The following is a 14,397-nucleotide window of genomic DNA, read 5'->3' as shown; positions in this document are numbered from 1 at the left end:
TCTCTTTCCCGTAGATCACCGTTTCTCTGTTCGTCAGTGTCCACCTCGGCAATTCAACGAGCGAACGTACGAACCGATCGATCCGGATAGAGTCGGAAGTTCGTAAATCAAGGCAGCTCGCTAACTATATCGCGACAGCGTTTGTCCGGGTATTTGCATAATCTCTATAACCATAAAATAATGGATTAAATGAGGCGGGATTTCGCTTCAGCATCCCGTTTGATAAATGCGATCCTCGAAATATACGGCGCGGCGACGACGCGATATCAGGCGGGAGGTGGACGTAGAAGGAGGAAGTCGTTAGGAAGCGTCCAAACACTTTCCGGCAAGTTCTCCAAACTCGGCGAAGCACGGACCCACGTCAAGGCAACAGGGTCGTCGGGACCGGGACCTTAATCTTGGCGACGTTAGAGAAGGAAACGCGGGGCAACGCGCGAGCGGGAACGGGAGCACGTGCAAGGAACTGGTAGAACGACAGACCGCCCCTAACTCGACGGCAACCGCCTCCTCCTTATCTCGGGAGGCCGAGTTTCCTTGGACAGTTTACCGGCGCTAATGAGCTGGCAAGATAATTAGCATTATGTTAATGTGTGACGCGTTGCTAGCCTCCTCCCCGAGCCTAGAACTAGCTACCGGTTGTAACCTAACCTTCGCGTCGACGGAGCCTCCGGTTCATCCCCTTTTCACGGCACACCCTTCCGCCTCTACCACCCCCTTCTTATGCTCTACCTGCGAGAGAGCTGCCGAGTTTCGATCCTCTGTTTGGACTATCTTACGCGAGTTACGAGATGCTCGGTCATCCGATGCTCGCTTGCCCTCCGAGGAACCAACCATTCTACCCTCCCACGTGTTAACGGCCAGATTTCCTAGCCGACGCGGACCTTTCGACCTATACGCGTTGCCTTTCCTGCAAATCGTCGCTATTCTCCTATGTTACTATTTCTCGATTCCACTCTGATTCGTCGATAAGAACCGCCAAAGAGGTTATCTTACAAAATCGTGAGACGGAGAAACCCCTCGAGGAGAACTTTAATTCTATTTGGTATATCGTGAAAACGTTTGCGCAACGAGACCCTCGTTTCAGTTTGAAAACCACTCGGCTCTCCAACTCCGGTGGGTTGAGGTCGGTGCTAGCATTAAAAACGAGAAACTAAGTGTCCTTCGGAGAGGACTCTCGCCGATATCTAGAGTAAACGCACGGGATCTCTGGAATCGCGGGAGACCAACGTACGCGCACGCACGACTTTGCGAAAGTTAATATCCAAAGGGCGGTCATTCAGGGTTATATTTGTCGACCGATAGGATCGGGTAGATAGGATTGTGCGTTGGTCCGTGTCTCGTCCTGCACACTTGTATATTCGCGATAACGCCGACCGTTCTCTCTGTCTTTCCTCCGTCCATCTCTTCGGCCACGACCCTTCTCTCTCTCTCTCTCTCCCTCCCTCTCCGTTTGTTTGTTCGGTTTATATTTCATGCGACTACTTGGCCCGAGTCGATCTTCGGTCGACTTTTGAATACCTGACCAAGGATCAGTCTGCAAATACGCGTTCTATGAAGATTCTCAGAGATAACGCGCGAAACAAAAGGAACTGGATTGGTTTCCCTTTCGGATTAGGTTTTTTCTCGTTCGTCCTTCCTCTCGATTCATGAATTATCGGCAAACCGAGAAGAGTACTCCGTCCCTCCCTACTCGACCAGAGTGCCCTTAACGTCTCAATGGCAGAGATACTATTTGTAAACGAAACAAACATTGCGCGATAAAAACGGATTCTGGATTTCGAGATCGAGAGAAACGTGGAACGTGTTCGATCCATTTGGCCAAAAGTCCTAATCACCGAGACATCGATGGAACCGTTTGATCATCGATCCGTCTGCAGTTTAGCAAATGGGAAGTTAGACAGGCACACATACACACGCGTAAACCTCCAGCGTCCTAACTAGCCCGGGCTAATTAATTAATCATGCGCCTCCTTCCGAGCTCAAGTTGGGCTGCTTATCCGGAAGCCTCGCCGTACCAAGTTTACCGCCAAGTCGCGTATCTTCGGTATTGTTCGGTATTTGGCCGAGGTGTCGAATGTCTCGTACAGACGCTGTTCCTTCCTTCCTTCCTTCCAAACCCCTTCGTACCCCGCCCAAAACCTAAACCCCTACTACCCCACCCTTTTCGTCTTCGCCTACTAGTTCTCCGTGGCTCGACTTGCCTCTCATTATCTTGATTAATTGACCGATGGCCTCTCGCGCTTTCCTTTTCCCTCGTTCTCCGTAGTACGATCCGAACCACCACCCGCCGCCCTCTTAGCCCTTTTTCTTACGCCCATCCATCGTTCGTCTTTCGACCATACTCTTGTCATTTACCGCGTTTTCGCTGGCCAATTATATTCTCGCGACCCGAGGAGCTATAATGGCCCCGGTTCCGAAAACACCATCTTCCCCCGGGGAAAAGAAAAAACCGCCGTCGAGATTCCGCGCGAAAAAATTGATCGACGGGAGGAGGGGGCGATAACTCGTTACCGACCAGCAGCTTCGTTATTTTATTATGAACGTTCTGGCGAGAACGGTAGACAAAAGCGCGGGAAAACTTCCAGCTACTCTCCCTTCGTGGATCTTTGCTCTCCAGAGGTGGATAAGGGATGATTCAAGCGTGCGCCACTCGCGGCAACAAAGAAGCACGACCAGGTATCGGACCAGTCTTAATTTAAAGTTGAAATTAATTTCTCGCGGCTGGGCGTGCTCGCTGGAAGACTCGGGCGGACTTACGCTTACGCGGCTCTAAAGTACATCGCGATTCTTTACCGCCATCGCTCCGAATGTCGAGTCTTTTCGTTCGGAAAATACTTCTATCCCGATTTTTCCTGTCCCTCGAATACGAACCGTCTCGATGATCGAACGGAACAGAATTGATTAGCTTCGAAACGGGACTGATTAAAAGGAATCCTCTGATTAGTCGGGGCGAGTCCTCTCAAAAATATTTACAACGAGAATCGCGGGACGAGGGAAAGGTGGAAAGAGGGGAGGGTAAGCAGCGTCGACGGTTAAATTAAGAGAGTCAAAGGAACTCGACATAATTAAATCGCGATAATGATGCAAAGAATATCGCCGCCCGGCGAGCTTCCCTACCCGACAAACCCTTCGAACCGACCAACCGCTCGCCTCGACTTTGGTTCGCTGATTATTTTGTCGAGTGCTTTGATATTCAAGAAACAAGCAGCCCCGCGAGTTTCCCGTAATTATCGGCCGTCTTTAAGACGTCTTTTGGGTAGCCAGAAACGTGAACGGAACGTCGCGATTTCTTTCAACTACTATCGGCTACTCGTTCCTTGCGAGAATTCGAGCGTTTGATCGCGCGAGCAAAGTCGAGTTTTCGTCTCGCGTTGTTCATCGTTTATATTTAAATAGATACTTCGATGAGTATCTCGTTACGCGAGACAAGGGACGGGATTGCCAACAAAGGGGTTAATATTGTCCGCGATTGAAAGAAACGGGATATCAACGAGTATCGAAGTAACTAACGAGGAACGATTCTCCGTTCAATGCGCCGAAGAAGTTAGGCGCTAAATGTCTGTACGCAAGGGCCGTAACCGAGCCGAGCGAGAAGGAGGAATAGAGAGAAACGGCCGGAGAGAGAGCGCAAAACCCCATGCATACAAATGGTATGCTAACAAGATACATTTGTCTATGGTGGTGTGTGACCCGGCGCGTTAGTAGGTGCGTTCGATGTTGTCGAGCAAGGTAACGATGATGGTGGTAGTCGTTGGAACCAAACCCCCGCCAAGTGACGTGCCCCCTGTACTCTGCCCTGGAACCTTTCTTCCCCGTAAGCAGATTTATAGATCGATTATAGACTTCGCTTATGATTGGAACCATTTGCATGATGTAGGTATATACAGTCGGCAGCCTCCTTTCTTCTATATCGCCCTCTCCCTTCGTTTCTCCATCCCACAGCCCCTTCTGACGGCTATCTTTCTCTCGCGTTCGTCCGCTCTTCGACCACCATCATGAATCATCCGAGCCAACTGCTCTCTTATGGTTTCACGCGATAAACGTTTGATGCGCGGTGAGCGATGCGTGTAACGCCGTTCTTTGCATATTCCACGGTTTGCCCGCGTTGCCTCACGATATTTGACAACCAATCTCCTCCGCTTTTTCTACCCTTCGCCGTTCTAGGGGTTCACGCCTATAGCGTCAACTCGAGTATCGCGATGTTTCCTCGATATACGTACGCTCGTGGGCGTTAATGCGTCTAAAGTAAAAAATCTGTTTGAAATTTTCGGAAAACATAGAAATCGTACAGTGATTCGAAATTTCAAACTACGAGCGGAGGAGAGGTGTCGTTGGAAGGGCTAATTGATCGGTTCGGAATCGTTCGGTAGACGAAATCCGACAGACGAGAGCGTAAGAAGGGCTGCCACTCGCGGGGGAGCGTCGACGGAAAGACAAAACCTACTCCCAGGGCGCCCTCGTTCTACCTCGTGATTGATTAACTTCTTTTTTTCCCCCCCCAAGACGGCCACGACAACGTCGACGAACCACCGCGCGAAACGTAATTATAATTTTTATTCATTACCAAGGCGCGGGGATCGTTCCGTTTGATTTCCCATTTAGAAGCACTCGCTTGCGGTTTCGAGATACGATTCTTTTCCACCTTCTTCGGGGTGATCAATATTCATTTACATCGCGAAGGGTGCTCTAAGGGATTAACTGTCTACGAGACACGCTAATCGTCGATATCGCGTGTCTCCTCCGCGACAATCAAACCATCTCTCTCGTTTCACTGATCCACGACAAACCGGCAATTTTTCAACGATTTATCCGAAGATCGATAAATGTTTCTTTCCTAACATTCTGCCACGTGATTAATACAAAATGGTTAATAACAATTAGAAACGATCTAAGTTAGTAATTTTCTAAAAGAATACTTTAAAGTTTAATCGTTTATAAAAGAAATACGAAAGTATTGTAAAGTATGCGAAGTCGTAAGGAAAGAAGTTGCTCTGTTACGCCGGACCTTATCGATGTACGTCACTGGTGTTAACGATGTATCCAAGCCCACGTAATCATCAGGGATGAATAAAAATATTAAGAGATACCCCCTGCTACTCTTCGCGGGCTCTGTTCTCGAATCTTTCCATCCGACTGCACCTTGATCGCCATTCAACCACCGAGAACCATCGTCTCGCGTTACCTTTTTGCCGCTTATTTTTCTTTCTTCCTCCTCTTATCTCTCGTGGCTCTCTGCTCGCTGCGCGTCGCGAGATTCATTTATCTTGTAATTACTTCCGATAGCCTTGCTCTCGTCGACCATTCGCGTGCAAGAATTTGAAAATTATTTTATTAATATTCCAGTACCAACTTCGATAACGTATTATGTCAACCTGTCAAAGCATTTTCGAATGTTTTATCTGTATTTAATTATGGAATAACTACAAGAAAAATGAGAGGCTTAATTTAATTAATTAAACAACTGTACCTCTTAGAAGAAATACTTGTAGTTTACTTATAATTACGATGATAACGCGTCTACTAAGATACAATGTGTTAAATCAAAAGTAAACTAGGAGCTTGTTCATTGTTCGAGAAATAATCAGGGAAAATAGAACTGTTCACGGCTTCCAGGCGATTATCAAAGAACAAACGAACCGGAAGAACGCGGCAAGAGTCGAAAGGTGGATGGTAGAAGCGCCGCTGGCAACGATTCGTCGAGGACGATGATTCCGCTCGACGCGAGCAATAACTTTAAACCGAATCGAACCCCCGAGACATCCGGGAGTGGCTTATTTGCATACCGACCTGAAAATCCCGCACCCTCTGTCATTCGAAGTCACCCACTCGACATAAGGTGGCCTCGTGCCGCTCTTCTTCCCGAACTTCATCCCTTAACTCTCGCCCCCTCACCTATACACGCTTGTAACGTATAAAAATACAAGCCCTCTCTCACCCTTCCCCGCTGCTGCTGCTCTGTTCGCGATCGTTTAGCACTTTGCCGTAATTTTTTTCCAACCCCCTCCGCCACAGTATTTGCATAGCTTGGTGGCCCCTTCGAAGACAAGCTACCCAAACTCTGAACGGGAAACCGCGATGAAAATCGATGCTGCCTAATCGAACCAAAACACTCCACGCTCATTACTCTTCGCTTTCTTTTTTTATTCCTCGCCTACGAGAGCGAATAGAAGTAGCGTTCTCGCAGGACGAAACGATATACGATTCAATTTCAATCGACTTTGCCACTTTTTACCTGATCCGTGGGAGTAAATTCGCGAAAATGTATATTCCACCAGAAGTGCGTGCAAAGAAACGCCGCTAGTTCCTATATGTGAACGTAATGCCCTCCTCCACAGGGCATAAGAGGCACCGAGCGAAAGGAGGTTCGCCACTATCGATGGGCTATCCCGGGGCTTACGTGGTTTACTGCTACCATTACTTCAAGGATAACGCCACGGAATAAAAATCTTTATAACCTTACCTCGCTTTCTATCCATTTTATTCCGTACTCGGATATTCTTAGATGCTTAGTCTCGGACATTGTCTCGTCCCTTGTTCTCTCGTTGTCCTTTCGACGTTCACATTCACAAAAATTTCTGTTTTCGTTCAACGAATTTTTAACGGCGTATTTTGCACACGAGAACACGGAAAATTTCCGGAAATTGAGTCTGAAAATCCATCTTCTCGTTTCCGCGCGATTAAATTTAAATAAATTATTATACGATACGCAATAGTTGTCGAATTCGTTAGAAGTCGTGAAAAGAGAGAGAAACTACGCTGTGAAGTTCGCAGAGGAAGGGATATTGTAGTATAGGCGAAGTTCGTGCACATCTGAATCGTAGTTAAAATGCGAAAAATAAATCGCGGATCGCGCGCTAGAAATCTGACCAACCGCGGTTGTTTCTGGTAGCGCCATCTGGAGGTAATCGAAGCAAAACATGTTCCGAGACTTTCCTCGGTGGATAGAGAAACTCCTGAACAGCGCGGGACATGCACGCGAAATTACTAAAACTTTAGGAGACAGTAAATTAAACGAAATTCCCGCTGTACCGTCGACATCGCGTCGACAAGGTTGTTCACGAAAAACCGATCGACAGTTTCCTGTCGCATACAAACTACACGTCGCGTATCACGTAACGTAGCAAGAGTAACGCATAAAAATACAAACGACGAATAATTGACGGATATTTGAACTGTCAAAGTACCACGAAAACGATTATCGCATCTTACGATTATAGCAACAGACGTTTGCGTATCTAAGAATTTTCCTTCGCTCTAGTTGCATCGGTGGCGATACGGCAGGGGTACATTACCGTAATTGCATGAAATAAGCGAAGCGGATCATATGTCGCGTAAGCAATTACGAAATTGTTTATGAAAGGAATCGCTCTAAGGAGAAATAGAAAAATTCTCTTGTTAACTAGCGATGCGAGAGAAAAATCTGTCTCGGTGAGAATCGATTACGAGAACCGGTCGTCTGGCCACGTTCTTTCCTCCGTGGAGTGGTTCTTTCACGCGTGCACGCTCTCTTTTGAAAGAATAAAGCGAGGTAGACCGAGTTCGCGCCCGTGTCGACTCTGTTTACCCCCACGGAAAGCGGTAGAACCACGGCCACCGAGGGCTAGCCACGCTCGACGAACACGAAAAAAAGGGGTGGAGGAGGAAAATGAGGATGAAGAGGAAGAGTCGACGAGTAGAGAAGCAGAGGCGTGCGAAGCAAGAAGTGGCAAGAGTGTATGTACGTGTGTGGAGACAGTCGGAGAGAGAAAGAGAGGAGGTGCGGCGAGAGGGGTGGCGTCGGTCGGTGGTGCAAAGGCAGACGCCTTCCCCGGTTTCATTAACCCCACGCATTCATAATCTCGAGTGTGTTGGACGTGCGAATATAGATTGAGATGGGAATGAGACCGTTTTGTCTGGCGAATACTCGAGGCGCGAGGCGCCACGAGTGTATCGCTCAAAGGGGTGAATTTGAAAGAGGAGAACCCGTTTGGCCGCGCTCTGTTTGGCGGGTAAATAGGCAGTCGATTGGTCCCCCGAAGAAGACGACGGCGAACTCTTTCCGCGTCTCGAGTGCCGGGCCTCGAGCCGTCCGAGATTGTACTCGACGCTTATCCGACGATCTAAGCGAATTTTCCAGATCGGATATGCGCCTAATCGACTGAAGGACGAATCTCTTCGAGTGCCCTCCAAGATGCCAGGATAACGCAACTACCGTTTCCCGCACTTCCATCGAGCAAATAACCCCCGACCGATTAAGAGGAAAACAGCATCGACGACTCGTAGCGGTAGAAATTTGAAAGTTCGGTAGACGAAGCATAAAATGCGCTGCACCAAGGGGACCAAGAAGAAAACGACAAATACGAAGACTCGGAGAACGATCGAAGAGGAACGGGGTAGAAAGGTTACTCCTTGGCAGACGGAAACGAAGCATCGTTCTTCGTTTCTGCGGACCATCTCTTTTACAGCGAGTTCTCGTCGTCGACGTAATTCCATTCGCCATTGGTGGCTGGAGGTTGCCGACTAGCTTTGCCTGGCGATACAAGAGGCGGACACCGAAAGGTGGCGGGTGGTAGAAAGCGAAGAAGGAGAGGAGGAGACGGCTGGTTGACAGAGGAACGCGGGGGATGAGGTTTAGCAACGTTCCCTGTCACGAGAAAGGAGGCAAGAGAAGAAGAAGTTGACTAACGATCAGAACGGAACGCAACGGCATGCGACGAAACGGAACCGAAAGAGAAGCGCGAATGGAAACGGAAGTATCTCTCCCTCTCTCTGTCTCGAGGTCGCGCACGAAACGGGAATACGATAGAAGGAGAACGAGACAAACAACGAGTCGAGAAGGGAAGAGTAGATCAACGAAGAGAAGCAAAGAGAAGAGACGACGACGGTTAGAAAGGGAATGAGTGGAAAGGGGTGGCGCGGGTGGGTGTCGGCAGGTGGGCAAGAGGGTGAGTCGAAGAGACGGTAGAGGAAGAACGTTGCGGGAAAGGGTAGAGGGTGAGCGAGCGAGCGAATGCACGAGTAAGAGAGGGACTGGCTTGGGGTGTGCTGTATGTAGCCGGGTCGATTCAGCCCCGGGCACTCGACTCCAAGCTACCTCTATCTGCTGTATTCCCTCTATTCTCTCTCTCCCCGCAACCATCGCCACGGTGTTACCTACCGATCGTACCTCCCTCGCTCTTCCACCTCTTCCACCCCCGACTCTTCCAACCGTCCACCCTCCTGTGGTGTGCTTCTGCCACTAGGTCCCGATACAACTTCCCCAACGACTACTACTCGCGTGTTCCTGCTATCGGTGCTACCAGTGCCGCACAAGTACCGAGAAGAACTCGTCGAGTTTCGGGGATGCCGGTACAGCCAGTTACGCGTCCGCTTTTCGAAGCCTGTCAGTCTTTTCAGTCACCGGTTCACGGTCCCATCGGTAACTCGCGGGACGTTTTACCCCCTTAGAACGAACTCGGACCACTTTGCGGATTTAATTGTCCGTTGTCAATAATAATATCGCCCCTTCTCTCGAAGTAAACTTAACCCTCCCGTGTAAAAATAATATCATAAATGTTTCATTAACGCGTCCTTATGTCGCGGACGTCGTAAACAGCGAGTACATTTAGCAGTCGATAACGATCGAAAAAAATCAATTTACGTAAATGTCCTCTCGTACGTGGTCACCGTGCACGAGAGGGTTAGACGATTCAATATATTTTAACGTTTATCCTATGACTTATGGACAGCGGCGTTACGTCTATATAGCCGACCTTGAGGTTCGTCATGCATATTAAAAGAATTTTTCCCTGAACTCGACGAACGACGGCGGGGTGATTCCGTTCCAACGAGGGTGGCGACCAAACTAGGAATCTCGTCGGCTGTATAACGTCGAGGCTGGTAAATCGAGCCGATGACGGGCGGAGATTAAACGGGACGAATAATCGGTGTCTTTGAAGCGCTTTTATAAACACGGAGCCAAAAGAGGCCTTGGTACCACGAAGGCCAAAACCCGTGGAGTCGGTCGGGAGCCACCGACACCGTCGAATCTATAAGTAGCTCGCGACGGAACCCTCCGATGCTCGGAGGACTTTTTCCTTCGTTCGGATTTTGCAACGGAAATGGCAAGCGATGGCAGTTCAGGCGGGACCAAACTCGAGGAGATCGCTAGAGTAGGAACCGCGAGAAAAGGTCCGGAATAGGGGCGGTTCTCCAAACGGTTTCGCTCGGGGGTGGCCGAGGTGGCCGGTTATTTGTACGCAGACGTAAGCTACCTGGCCTCTCGCGCATTGGTTTCTACGTCTGTGCCGTTTGTCTGTACGTCTGATGACGTCAGTTACGAGGCTCCACCCAAGGTGGTGGTGGATCGTTCGGGGTACCCGTTTGCCTACCTCTGCTTCCGCAGGATGGTAGCGCGAAGAGGGGGTGGTTAGCCGTGTCTCGGTAGTGGTGGCGACGGTGGTGGTAGAAGCTAGATTCTGGAAAGGCGCTTGCGCGAAACCACTGGATCGTTTATTTGTATCTGTCATTGCCAGCTAAGGGGAACAGGAGGGAGAGAACCACTCTCAAGATCCCCTTCCTTTTATTCCTCTTATTCCGCTTCTCCGTCTTTCCCGCCGACACCGCACCGCCAAGCCCCCTGGTTCGCCGCGACGCCATCGTACCACCGAGTGGTCTCGGCTACCGGCAAACTAATTTATTTCTACCTATTACCGAACGTTCGCGTTTTTCCTCTCTACGATGCCCCTACCTGCAACAACCACCAGCTTCGATGCATTATTGCGTATGTTCTCCGCGAAAACGAAAACGAACGCGATCTTGAATTTTACATGCTTCCGTACGTTGGCCAGAAAATCGAGGGACCAGTGGAAACACGGAGATTCCTCCTGTTCTCCGCTAACGTTCTTCACTTTCTTCTCATACGCGTAAACAAGAATATCGTAATAATCAACGACGATACCGCGTCCCTGCTTACATCAACGTCATCGCGACACTTTGTCGAATTCTGCTCCGGTCGAAACTCGCGCTAGTTGGTGGAGTGCCCCTTTGAAGCTTTTTTCAGCTTTTCAAATCTTGAGCTTGATTTTAAAGCAGCGTCGTATAGACGGATGCTGCGGTCTAGACGGTACCGACTAAAGGGTTTTAACCCACGTTCGCTCTAACGTCGTGTTTCTTTCCCCGTCGTTAGTCAGAGGAACGTCGAAGCGAGAAAGATTAAAGAAAAAAGAAAAACTGGATAAAAAGGGCATCGGTCCCGATAGACGCGAAGGAAGAACGGGCAAGAGAGAAAAGTACGAGTTGATCGGAGGTGGGAAACGTGCACCGAAGTTCGTGTCCCGGGCTTCGAAAGAAAAATACCGGCAGGAACCGCGTAATTTGAAATTCGATTAAGCTAAATTGGCTTTTCGGAATATGCGGGTAAATAGCACGAAAGAATGAAAGAACGTTTGACACTTTGGCGAGTACATGAGCGATTTTATAAAGACGTTTCAGCGAAGATTACCGGTATATACGGGTGAAAAATCAACCGGCACTCAACGGCCACGCCGCTCGTTTCACCAGCGACACGAAGAGCGCTTTGATGAAACCAATTAGCTCGTTTTTAACGGCGCGGAGCGACGCGACGCGTCGCGCTCTACGGTTATAGGAGCGCGAGCAAAATGTCAACCCCAAATTGCTCTCGATTCTATCCGTGGTATGGTCGACTGCCGTGTACAGGTGTTACGGTTAACCTTGACTTATAAAAATAAACGGCCCACGCGATTAACCGTAACGAACACGTTAATCGTGTCCCCTTCGTCGTCTACTAAAATCCATCTGAAACGATCTCGCCTACGATACCGATACATTTCTTTCGACTTCCAAATCCTTACAGTCAATGCCGAATGCTTTGTTTTATTATGATTAAATATATAAGGGCATAGGGATCTAGGAGTATACGGACTAAAAATATTTGCTAAAGAAGAAACCACCTTCTATCGCCTTGACCTTCAAATATGTTATCGAAGGGAACGCTTTTCCTTAGAATAAGTCGAGAAGTAATGACCCAGTTTTCGACGTATAATTAATATATCAGCAATTTAACCGATATAACAAATATTTGTGCTGTCTAGTCACACGTTTCGAACATTTTAAAGCAAAGAATTCACTTTTTTTCTTTGCTTACAACTTTTCCACAATGATTACATAATTCGTGTACAATTTTTGTAACCTTTAGATAACTTTCTTAATTGCCCGACTGTTCGGTATCTTTCAGAATTCTACCGTGACTGAAAATTCAAATATATTTGTAATATGTGAGACTAGTCGTCTCACCTGCGAGACAATTTCATTCAGAATTACCCTGTACATAGAACATATTCGTAGTACAAATACCATAGGAATTTTCAACCGTAAAAAGTAGCAAGATCAAGAGCGAGTACGTTTCCAAACTTTTTTATTTCTTCGATTTTCTCTGTTGAACTAAGAAGAGCCCAGCAAGAAGGGAACGAAGCACGGAGGATAACGAAAGTAGAAGAGTAAGGTGAAAAAAATAGGAAAATGGTAAGGGACGAGTGTGCAACGAGCATCGAGAAGATAGCGGCGCGACCAAGAGGGATGGAACGGATAAAGTAGTAGAGAGAGGGTAGCGGAAGGCAGATTGCAGGGTGGAGGAGGGAAAAGAGCGGCAGCGAGCAGGGAGAGAGGGAGGAGAGTTTAAGTGCTACCGAGTGTCTAGCTCCTTGTGGGATCGAAGCCAGGACTCACTCCGACTCTGTCTGCGTCTCTTTCTCGGATCGAAGCAAGGCGGCTCTCGTCCTCTCCTCCTCTTCGTTCTCATCCTTGTCTTCGTCCTCATCGCCATTCCCGTACCCTCCTCTCTGTCCCCGTCCTCATTTTCCTCCCGGATCTCTCTCGACCTCTTCGCGGTGCACAGACGTCCTCGTACATACAGGGTGTCCCGTATTATGTGCCATCTTCGTCGCAGATCAGTTCCAATACTTTTGTCAATGACGACAGTTCCTGCAAATATACGTTCCGTTCCACCCTTGTCCGTTTTTGCCATGTCTGATTACATTTATGTCCATCCGCTTCTTCAGGTTTTATTTAACACGTAATATTCTGTTATGTTTGCATGCAACGCTCGATATCTTTTATAGATACGAACGTCGAACCATGATTCTGTACGAGTCGGTGCAATTGTTTCTACGAATAAGAAGATCGTGTGCCAAACTTGTGAAATTAATCGTCGAAGCGGGTGTAACGTATTAAGGAACACCCTGTACATTCACCGTAACGTACACGGACAAAGACTCCGAGAGGGAGAAACTCCCTCTTTCCCTCGCAAATACAGAGATAGTCAGAGAGAATGGAGGAATAGTATCGGCTCGTCTCTGTCCAACTCTCTTCTCCCGACTTCCTCTTGCTCTCTCTCTATCCAGAGTTCCTCCGTTCCTCTCTCTGGCCGTTTCATTCGATGTATAGGTAGAGCGTGGGGCGTAACCAACCCCTCTAGAATCCGCATCGCGGCACCGACAGTCGGCATTCGTCGTGCCATTGGCCCCGACGACACTCGGAAACCCAATGGAAAGCGCAAATACGACACCGACTTCCGGTCCGTGAAACGAATTCGGGAAACTCCCCAACTCGCGCAGGACTACTCCCGGTTTCGTCTGCTCATCCGTACGCTTTATATCCACCCTCTCGACGGGAGAATCGGCTTCGCTCTGTTCTCCCCTCTCTCTCTCCCTCGTCTCTCTTTTCTATCGCTCTCGCGGTCCCTTTCGCCACACCTGTTCGCGCAGTCACATCCGAATGCTGGAAACTCGACGATTGGTTCGCGAATAGCTCGCCTCGGTTTCATTGGTCGACTGTCCGTTTTTCCTTCGGAAGGAAAACGTTCCTTCACGACGACGCCCGGCGTCGAGAGGAGGAGCAAAAACGCATTAGCGTTTGCACCTGCACCTAGCCTCGTTTCGACTGACACTGACGAGATGCTGCGATACCGAAAAACGGAGTAGTAGAGGCGCGATATATGTCGGACCGATGCATCGGAAACGTTTAGAGCGCGTGCAGCCGCTCGTTCGAAGTACCTATATCGTTTACGTTTGCGAGTCGAACTCGGATTTATAGGAAAGAAAAGTCGAATGATGCCGCAACTTGTAACGAATTCGAGGCGTTCCTTGAAAATTCATTTTCATAGATTCCAGGACACTTTACGAGGAGCAATTGCGGGGAAATGGTTCTCCTGGTAAGAGGAAGATGGACGATCGTGGTTACCATGGACGATTTTTTTAAACGCGAAAATAGGTAGAGAGAAAGATGTCGGAGGTGTTGAATGCGATTGCGTTCCCTATCGATCCTAAAACAGAGTCTTCTTAAAGAGATGTAGCACTATCTTCGTCCGAGATACAAAGCGATACAAGCGAACCGAAAGGTGCGAGCTTTAAAGACAAGAAA

Source organism: Megachile rotundata, chromosome 7 (assembly GCF_050947335.1).
Source record: "Megachile rotundata isolate GNS110a chromosome 7, iyMegRotu1, whole genome shotgun sequence".
Lineage (NCBI taxonomy): Eukaryota > Metazoa > Arthropoda > Insecta > Hymenoptera > Megachilidae > Megachile > Megachile rotundata.
Note: the sequence above shows the minus strand (reverse complement) of the source record.